Below are 11,158 nucleotides of genomic sequence, written 5' to 3'. Positions count from 1 at the left end.
ACCGGGGTTCAGAACTCTGCTCAATCAGGAAACCCACAGAGCAGCCTTGGACCACTCACAGCCTCTCAATAACCTACCACCCAGGGTTGTTGTGAGGATAAAATGGGGAGGAAGAGAACCATGCACCCCTCCTTGAGTTCATTGGAGGAAAAGTCTGGTATAAATGTAATAGATCCATAAAATTATTATTATTACTGGCTGTAGCCAACAAAGTCCTACTCAAAAGTAGACCAATTGGCTTCCACGGCTGCTCGCACACTGTATGCCCAGAGATGGAAAGAAGAAACAGTTCCAACTAAGGAAGGCGGGCAACAAAAACTGGTGCAGAAAGGGTGGAACTTACCAGAAGGTTAAGAAATCAAGAAGAGAGGTGTTTTAATATGGAATGGGGAACATTTGTTGATTATCTGAAGAATTATTGTAAACCACTTTAATCCCTAGCAGGACTGATATAAAAATGTGCTGTGAGAATTACTTAAACAGAACATAAAGGACAACTAGATATGAACTGTCTATGCAGTGGGGGGAAATACCCGGTAAGTACCCTAACCACAGAAAGAGGGGGAAGGAGGGGTTGCCGATTCGATGTTTCAATTGGATCTGTAAATCCAGATTTGTGATTCTATTGTCAAGTGTGAAAATGAAAAATAAAATATTAAATTTTAAAAAAGGAAAGTTATCATCACACCATATAACAAAGTTATAGGGAGAAAAGGGCAATTTAGATGGGCAAAAAGTTGACGTAACTCTCTCTATTGCTTGCATTGAAGTCCCCACCCTACTCTCAGCCTGGACATCTTGCCCTAGAATTGTTTGGATGCTCTAATTACAAATTCCCATTAAGAGGCACATTTAAAAGCCAACAGGACGTTATTAGAGTCAGGATTCCTAAGATGTTCTTCCAGCTGAACATCTGCCACGGCTAATTAAAAACAAGTTGACGAGGGAACCTCTTTAAAATGAAACATCGATATCTGTCAACATGGCTGCTCGGTGGTGCGACTAGCCTTGATAGGAGGAGAATCATGTATCCCATCCAAAGTGAGGGCAAGAGATGGTTTTAGGTTGATTTCAGTGTGCATGTGCCCACCAAGTGTTGGCTTTGTCTCGGGGGGGGGGGGGGGCTTGGGTGAGAAGCCTTCAATGGGTCCCGAATCTTTTGCCACGGTCCCATTCACTCATGACTTCCCCCAAAGACACCTGGGTGCTGTGATTCGCTGTGAAGGTTAGGAGGGAGAAACTACAGCCCTCGGGGTTCTTTTGGAGGAAGTCGTGTGCTTTCAATGTGCATTGGCTGTGCTTTAAATTGTGGGGATGTTCAGGGTGGCAGGAGAGGATATAGTGTTTATTAATATCTATCCTCAAGCTTGCAGATGACACCAAATTGGGAGGGGTGGCTAATACCCCAGAGGACAGGATCACAATTCAAAATGACCTTAACAGATTAGACAACTGGGCCAAAGCAAACAAGATGAATTTCAACAGGGAAAAATGTAAAGTACTATACTTGGGCAAAAAATAATAATGAAAGGCACAAATACAGGATGGGAGACTCCCGGCTTGAGAGCAGTACATGTGAAAAGGATCTAGGAGTCTTGGTAGACCACAAACTTGACATGAGTCAACAGTGTGATGTAGCAGCTAAAAAAAAGCCAATGCAAATTCTGGGCTGCATCAATAGGAGTATAGCATCTAGAAGATCAAGGGAAGTAATAGTACCACTGTATTCTGCTCTGGTCAGACATCACCTGGAGTACTGTGTCCAGTTCTGGGCACCACAGTTCAAGAAGGATACTGACAAGCTGGAACGTGTCCAGAAGAGGGCAACCAAAATGGTCAAAGGCCTGGAAACGATGCCTTATGAGGAACGGCTTAGGGAGCTGGGTATGTTTAGCCTGGAGAAGAGAAGGTTAAGGGTTGATATGATAGCCATGTTCAAATATATGAAAGGATGTCATATGGAGGAGGGAGAAAGATTGTTTTCTGCTGCTTCAGCGAAGCGGACACGGAGCAATGGATTCAAACTACAAAGAAAGAAGATTCCACCTAAACATTAGGAAGAACTTCCTGACAGTAAGAGCTGTTCGACAGTGGAATTTGCTGCCAAGGAGTGTGATGGAGTCTCCTTCTTTGGAGGTCTTTAAGCAGAGGCTTGACAGCCATCTGACAGGAATGCTTTGGTGGTGTTTCCTGCTTGGCAGGGGGTTGGACTGGATGGCCCTTGTGGTCTCTTCCAACTCTATGATTCTATGATTCTATCCTAAACTTGCGCTAGCAAGTTCCTTTACTTAGCAGAGTTTACATTCCCCTTTCTACATGCACAGCAGGTAGCTGGTTGAAGGCTTGTGTGAGCCTCTCACTATTATACAATTCAGCCTGTGTCAGATTGAATTGTGCATTCCTGGTAAGTTCCCTTGAATCCCTCTTAAAAGAATAAAGATGCCACAATCTTCTTCAAAGTCAATAAAAGAAGTTTACTTACATTAGTTCACAGCTGGATCCCTGAAGGCAGACTTAGTTACAAATATGTACGTGTGGATCTACCCCATATGGGGGTATGATCCCAGAGAGCTAGTCCTAGCTAGAAGCTGGTCAAACGAACAAGGAAGTAAAAAAGAGAGAGGTGTGCCGCGTGACTTGTCCTGCTGTTACCTGGACAGGTTAGATCATGCCCACCTTCTATCACATGCAAAGGAAGGGTGTTCCAGCCAGGAGGAACAGGAAGTTTCGACTGGCTGCACCAAACATCCCCTTGCATGTCTACTCTCGGAAAACAAGGAATGTTGTATTTGACTGCTCCCAGTGGATTACATCCCACATAAATGTGTGGTGCGGATCTGCCCACACATGCAGGTGTCAGAGTCGCATCCCTTGCCCTCACCGCTTTCTCCTCCTCTGGTCCGAAAACCCCTGGCAAGTGGCCCTTGGGAGGTTGTGAGGAACCTCTATGGCCCTCAGGTTGGGACCGTTTCCCCAGCCCTTCCTTTTTTTTTATAATAATTTTTATTAATTTTACAAACAAAACTAAACAAACTACACACACATACAATATAACACTGTCCCTTCATTTTCCCTCCACCCACTGGTTCACCTCTGCCACCAGTGAAACCCGTGTGCTTTGAGAATCAAAGGGGTCCATTGTAGGTTGGGTTTGGCCTCCCCCCTCCCTCCTCCCCCCTCTTCCCCCCCCCCCTGCCACTGAAAGGACAGGAATGGAGGAGCTCTGAGGATTGGTTTCCCCCAGCTCATTCATAAGCATACTTAGACAAATACAAACATAACAATAATAGGGGAGAATTTTAACTCCCCAATTCTTATTACCTTAACCTTATACTTGTGACTTCCTCGATAGTCTTCCTCCTGGTTTTCCTTAAACAAAATCTAAAGTTTATGGCGGGTTTTCTATTTCAGTTTAAAATCCTTTTCTTATAATATTAACTCAACCCTCCTCCTTTTCCATGCTGCCCTCCCACGGGCCCCCTCCTGCCACAAGAGGAACCTGTGGGGCACAGCATTTCCAAGGTTCCATTATATCCCCTCCTCACCCCTCTGAGCACTCCCTGCCACTGAGTATCTCAGAGTAAGGAAAGGAGAGTAGGCAGCTTTCTGCCTAAACCTAACTTAACTTACAAAAATTTACATTAACTTAAATTCTTTCCAAAGCCGTTCTTATAATTCCCTCCAGAAAACACAGCTTTTTCCATTCATTTTTACACTCCATCTCCTCTCCCTAAGTCTTTTCCCCCAATTGGATCAGCATTTCCGTTAACAGGCCAAAATTTCAAAAACCGTCTTTCAGAGTCCCCAGCCCTTCCTGACAGCTCATCTGTTTTTTGTTTTTTAAAATATTTTTTATTAAAGATTTCTTGAATTACAAAGGTGTGTGCAGTATCACTCATATTTTAACATGTATCATTTTTGCAAATCCGTTTCATTTGTTAAGACACTAAGAAGAAAGAGGGAAAACGAGGTAGATAGGCGATGGAAGGGTAGATAGGGGTGAGAGTAGGTGGCGATGCTTCTGTTTTGCTTAATATATGTAGGGCTTGGTGTCAGCTTTGTTTGTGCTGGTACTCCTTTATTCGCTTGTGTTCTTTTGATGGTGAGAGAGATTTGGGTTGGCCAAGGATGTAGTTGTTCATTTGTGGTTGGCTAGGTGGCGCTGTGGGTTAAACCACAGAGTCTAGGGCTTGCTGATCAGAAGGTCGGTGGTTCAAATCCCTGCAACGAGGTGAGCTCCCGTTGTTCGGTCCCAGCTCCTGCCCACCTAGCAGTTCGAAAGCACATCAAAGTGCGAGTAGATAAATAGGGACCGCTCCGGCGGGAAGGTAAACGGCGTTTCCGTGCGCTGCTCTGGTTCGCTAGAAGCAGCTTTGTCATGCTGGCCACATGACCTGGAAGCTGTCTGTGAACAAAGGCCGGCTCCCTCGGCCTATAGAGCAAGATGAGCGCCGCAACCCCAGAGTCGGACACGACTGGACCTGATGGTCAGGGGTCCCTTTACCTTTATGTTGCCTTTATGTTCATCATCGCCATTCCCACCTCATCATAGCACACATGTACCCAATTGCTCTCCCAGAGAGTTGTTGGAAATCACAGACAAAAGGTCACTGTTACATTTGCTTCTGGCGTCTGAAGTCCTGGGCACATCTTCGCTTGGTCTGCAGGTGACTTGAATCTTTTCACTTAATTCAGTTTGATCCTTTATTGACAGGACACCCTGTGGAAGTGATACCAAAAATATAATTAAAGGATGAGTTCTCTTAAGGCTGCTGTGAACTGCTTCCACCTCCGGAAGGGAATGCTTCACACTGCGGGAGCACATAGCCTTGCTGTGAGCAGATTACATCATTGCCGCCCCCAGGAGAAGCATGATCCTGTGTATGAATCCGCAAAGAAGGGAGAGGGGGTTTCCCCGCCCAATACGGAACCTTAAAGCAAACAAACCGATAGAAAACATTCCAAAGATCGTATTAAGAAATAAAATGCGTAAGTGAACCATTCATCCTCATTACATACTTTGGAAGGAATATATGTATAAATGCCAGACACACAGGATCGATTGCAACAGCAGGCTTGTGAAATGAACACGAATCTTCTCTAAACTTTGGAGAGAGTCAGAGGCACGGTTATCTAAATAAAGATAATCCGGGAGTATCAAGATAAAGTTCAGGATAAAATACCTCTCCCAAAAAAATAAACTGAGCAGAAGATGGTCTATGTTCTTCTGGCGGGATACAAATTTAAATAATAATAATAATAATAATAATAATAAATGAAAGAGCAGTTATCATAGAATTTGTCTCTGGTAACGTCATCTCTGACTACTCTGCAATGTTGTGTTAGCTTGTCTACAAGCACAACCGTCCAAATCCTATCATACGAGTATTGCAGGGTTGTTGTTGTTTTACGTGTGTTTTTATGGTGTTGTGAAATTGCTTCAAGGTGCTTCCTAGGAAGCAATTCATAAATTAAATAAATAAGTAGATAATTGTATTATTTCATTATAAGAAAGGAAACAGGCCAAAAGGGGGGGGGGTGCTTAAAAACCACTCTCAGAAAAAAATGTTTCCTTTGGGAGGGAGCGTGAGATATAAACTGAATAAATGGAATGAATTCTAACTAATATGCTGGGGGTGGGGGTTTTATTATAAAATAAAATAAAATAAAATAATCTGCAACCAACACGAAGTCCTTCCATGTTTTAATACATGTCACAAAGTTAAAAGTTTGGAGCAGGCTTTCCAGCAGCTGTAAATTGAATTAATGTTATTAAAGTCAATGGGCACAGACAAAACCTCCACAAACAGAGGCTTCCTGTTCCCTTCTGCAGAGGGGACTGGTGTGTGCCACCCAGGAGGAATCACAGTGACAGCACAAGGAGGGAAATTACAGTGGAGGAAGGAGGGAGACTGTGGAGACGGGGTTTTCTCTGTTCACAAGCAGAGAATGTAGGAAGCTGCCTTAGACTGAGTCAGACCATTGGTCCACCCAGCTCAGTATTGCCTGCTCTGACTGGCGGCAGCTATCCAAGTAGCTTTAATTTTTGTAGCTTTAATTTTGATCATTCACTTAATAATAATAATAATAATAATAATAATAATAATAATAATAATAATAATATATTATTATTTATACCCCACCCATCTGGCTGGGTTTCCCCAGCCACTCTGGGCGGCTTCCAACAGAAAAATGAAATGAAATAATCTATTAAACATTAAAAGCCTCCCTAAACAGGGCTTCCTTCAGGTGTCTTCTAAAAATCTGGTAGCTGTTTTCCTCTTTGACATCTGATGGGAGGGCGTTCCAAAGGGCGGGCGCCACCACCAAGAAGGCCCTCTGCCTAGTTCCCTGTAACTTGGCTTCTCGCAACGAGGGAACCGCCAGAAGGCCCTCGGTACTGGACCTCAGTGTCCGGGCAGAACGATGGGGGTGGAGACGCTCCTTCAGGTATACTGGACCGAGGCCGTTTAGGGCTTTAAAGGTCAGCACCAACACTTTGAACTGTGCTCGGAAACGTACTGGGAGCCAATGTAGATCTTTCAAGACCGGTGTTATATGGTCTCGGCGGCCGCTCCCAGTCGCCAGTCTAGCTGCCGCATTCTGGATTAGTTGTAGTTTCTGGGTCACCTTCAAAGGTAGCCCCACGTAGAGCGCATTGCAGTAGTCCAAGCAGGAGATAACCAGAGCATGCACCACCATAGCTGCCAAGTTTTCCCTTTTCTTGCGAGGAAGCCTATTCAGCATAAGGGAAAATCCCTTTTAAAAAGGGATAACTTGGCAGCTATGTGCACCACAATCATGATGTTAGGACCACAGGAAGGTGTCTTATGCTGAGTCAACTTATTGGTCCATTGAGCTCAGTATTGTCTACACTGACTGGCAGCAGCTTCCCAGGATTCCAAGACAGGAGTATCTTCCATTCCAAAGATGCCGGGGACTGAACACAGTATGGAACACTGTGCCCTCCAGAAGTCACCTCCCATCACCCCTGACCGTTGTTGGCCAGGCTGGCTAAGACCGATGGGAGCTCTATTGCAGCATCATTTCAAGGGCAGCACATTGGCTACGCTGTGACCTGCACTGGCTGGCAGATCTTTCCCATCCTCATTTAGACATGGTGAGAACTGGACCCTTTGCATGCAAAAGAAAATCCACTACTGAGCCACTATTAGAGACTTACCTGTTGCAGGAAGAGACAAAGAAGGGGTAATTTGAGTTTGGTGCTGAGATTCGGGTTGCCAACTGATTGGGCAAAAACAATCGGCATTGTGCCTTTGCCTTTAAAAGCTGCTTGATCCACAGCAATGTATCTGCCGCTGTTATATGCTGCTTTTCTATTCAGGATCTCCAAGGCACCTAATAATATTGAAAATCAGGATTTTTTAAAAAAAACACAAGACAACAATTCAAAGCTACAAATGCCTAGTTCAAAATCCTTACATCAGCTGCTGACACCTGCATATTGGTATAGACCCAGGAAGCAAGGGAGGCTGGTCCATTAGGGCAACTGGGGCACTGACCCACCAACCTCAGCCCCACTACTTGCAGAACTCAGCAGCAAAGAGAAGGAGGGGGACAAAACTGGAAACAGTTAACAGTGGTTGCCATTGGCTCTGGCTCTGCCTCCTGTTGGCCTCTCCATCTTCTGCCCTTCCAGCCCCAATGGGTGCCACTGCCCATATCTTTGCAGCACTGCAAAGGAAGGATATACCACCTGGTATTTCTGAATGTGCAGGTTGTCTCTTAGGCTGCTGTAGTCTCTGGTGAGAGGCTCTCCAGGCCCGAGAAATTAATGTGCAATTCTTTTGTTGGTAAAGCTCGTTTGTATTAGAACAGTGAGTCATGCTTTGTTGTATCCTTCTGATCTATTATCCGGACAGGAACCACCTCTTCTCTTTTCAGTGGCTAAATGAGACATGCCGCTCTCTGTGGGTTCCTTGACTTCACCTTGCAATCTTTTGAGAGCAGGGATGTTTAAATGGCTCACACCAGTGTGACAAAATGAGACAGCCTTCCGACCAGGTTGCTCTCTGGATTTAGTGATTCACAGGGAGTGTGCAAGAGTCTACCCGAGACTTGTTGCAAACCACTTTTAGCAGAAACCAAGGGAATGCTAGATCAGGAAAGGGGGAAGCTTTTTCTCAGTCCAGGGGCCACATTGCCAGTGGTGGGCGTTGAGGTCCCAAATTTCAGCTGCCCCCTGTGCAATGCCAAAATTTAGCACCACTTGCCTCTCACACTCCATTCGAAGTCATATTTATGGCATCCCCTTCCCTCCACACCCAGTGTGACCTACTAAATCCACCTCTGACATTAACTTGTGGGAAACATTCTGGAGGGGGGGGTGCCAGGGATGGGTGGAGACAGGGGTTAAAGTGGGCAGAGCCATGGAGGTAACTCTTGGAGGTTCCTACACACACATCTATCCATCCAGGCAAGACAGGAGTGTTATAACATTTCAAGAACACATTCCATCCAGGAACAGTGTGGAGAAGGACTGGGGGGAAAGGCCTTGTGGTGAAATATTTCATAGTGGAACAATTGGGGCCAGAGGCACCAGCTTGGGAGGGTGATATTGTGTGTGTGCCAAATGTGGGCATCGCGCCTCCCTAAGCTAAGCAGAAGCTTTCCAGGCTTTGGGAAGAAGGCGCCAGGCCTCTGACAGAAGAAGAAGAGGAGGAGGAGGAGGAGGAGGAGGAGGAGGAGGAGGAGGAGGAGGAGGAGGAGGAGGAGTTTGGATTTGATATCCCGCTTTATCACTACCTGAAGGAGTCTCAAAGCAGCTAACATTCTCCTTTCCCTTCCTCTCCTACAACAAACACTCTGTGAGGTGGGTGGGGCTGAGAGACTTCAGAGAAGTGTGACTAGCCCAAGGTCACCCAGCAGCTGCATGTGGAGGAGCGGAGACGCGAACCCGGTTCCCCATATTACAAGTCTACTGCTCTTAACCACTACACCACACTGGCTCTCTGACAGGATGCTGAAGTCCTCCTGCCTCCTTCCCAAAGCTGGGCAGGCTTTGGGAAGGTGGAAGGAGGGCTCTTGGACACTGTCAGAGCATCATGCCTCCCTCCCTAAGCTGTGTAGAAGCTTTCCAGGCTTTGGGAAGGAGGCGCCAGGCTTTAATACTTTAATACTCTAATTACAGGTGCGTAGCCATGTTGGTCTGCCGTAGTCGAAACAAAAAAAATAAAATAAAAAATAATCCTTCCAGTAGCACCTTAGAGACCAACTAAGTTTGTCATTGGTATGAGCTTTTGTGTGCATCTGAAGAAGTGTCCATGCACACGAAAGCTCATACCAATGACAAACTTAGTTTTTATTTTGTTTTAATACTCTAATTTACTGTGAACATTTAGGGGACTAGCCTAGCCCCCCTGGTCCACTGACCACATGCCACTGGTCCAAGGATGGGTGAGAGACAGAGCTCTGCAGGGTTACATTTGGCCTCCATGCCTGAGATTCCCCATCCTTGAGATTGACGGTGACGGATCACCCAAGCATAGACGTTGCACAACTCTACCACAAGCACATGGGAAAGTCAGGTCTAAGGACATACAAACCTTCCCTTACCACACACCCCTCACCACTCCAGCATCAGGTCTGTTCCAGAACCTTAAGGCCAAACTTGGGCATTTCAAGGAGATACAGCACCTGTTTTTTTAAAGGAGGGTTTCTATGTGAAAGTTAGCAATGCAGCAGGCAGGTCCTGATGCCACCATGTGTAACCTTTCCCCTCCCGCTGCTGCTGTTCATTGAAGTTTTTAATGGTTAATGATTTATTGTGTTTTCAATATTTTGTTGGAAGCCATCCAGAGTAGCTGGGGTAACCCAGTCAGATGGGCAGCATGTTGTTGTTGTTGTTGTTGTCGTCGTCGTCAAGAAATTCCACCCCAAAAAACTAAACAAAAAACTTGTTTAATGAACCACTGCTGGCCACAACACTGGTGATTCTAAAAGTATACAAGCAGAAGGCTTGTTTAAGGATTTACGACCTTTCAAGGTTATGATTCAAAGTGGGCTGAGGATGAGGCGATTAATCCGGCAACATCCCAGTGGGTTGTTGTTGTCCGTCCATCCATCCCCCCAAAAAAATGAAAGGGGGAACAGGTCCTTAATTCTCCTGCTCTTCAGCTCCAGCATATTTCACTGCTGAAATATGAGCAACTCCACTCAGCTGCGATGGAACGAGAAATTTCCTCCCAAGAGTTAGGGAGAGGCCCATAACTCACAGGGAGCACAGTAAGTTAAAAGTTTTCCTTTCCCTTTTGAAAAATGACCTCTCTGATTTGATCACGTGCTCAATTTATTGCCACACATGGACTCCTCTCCTCCCAACGTATTTGATAGGACTAGTTCACAGATCAGGGTAAAATGCCAGGTTGTAGAGTCAATCCCTGCTGTCCCCATTATGTGCCTTAGATCTTGGGCTGCTGCTGCTGCCAGTCAGTGGAGAGGCAACAGGGTTAGGTGAACAAATAATCTGGCTTGAAATAATAAGCCTAGAGCCGATTCCTTTGTAAAACGATAGCAAAAACCACGAAGGAGACAGTGTGGAACATGAGAAGCCACCTTACATTGAGTCAAGCCATTGGCTTGTCTAGCTCAATACTGTCTACACTGACTGGCAGCTACTCTCCAGGACAGAAGTGCCTCAGCTGGGGATGAAGAGCCACAGCATAGCCTTGCTGCCACTTACAAGGAAGATGAGAAGGAGGGAAGGGGCAGCCCAGACACCAGCCTGCTGTGGATGCATTGCCAGTAGTGCTCGATTGGCACCTTGCCCTACAGCCACTTCCCTGCTGCCGCACCCCTTTGTGGGGATCCCTTCAACAACAACAAAACATGCAAATTGAAGACCCTTTTTGATTTGCTAGATCTGGCTTTTGCTTCCTTCCTTCCTTCTAAAAACAGTAGCTGAGGGGGCTATCAAGGAAGGAAGGAAGGTAGGTAGATCAGGGGGCAGTTGCTATTAGTAGTGGAAGGCGGTGAAGACTCCTTCACTGGAGCTTTTTAAAGCAGAAGTTGGATGGTCATCTATCAGTTGTGGTTCCCTGCATTGCAGAGAGTTGAACTGGGTGGCCTTTTGTGTGTGTGGGGGGGGGGGGGTACGTGCAATTCCATGATTCTATGGCGGGGATGAGAAGCACCAACG

Source organism: Zootoca vivipara, chromosome 13 (genome assembly GCF_965207765.1).
Source record: "Zootoca vivipara chromosome 13, rZooViv2.hap1.1, whole genome shotgun sequence".
Lineage (NCBI taxonomy): Eukaryota > Metazoa > Chordata > Lepidosauria > Squamata > Lacertidae > Zootoca > Zootoca vivipara.
This window is presented reverse-complemented; position numbering follows the sequence as displayed.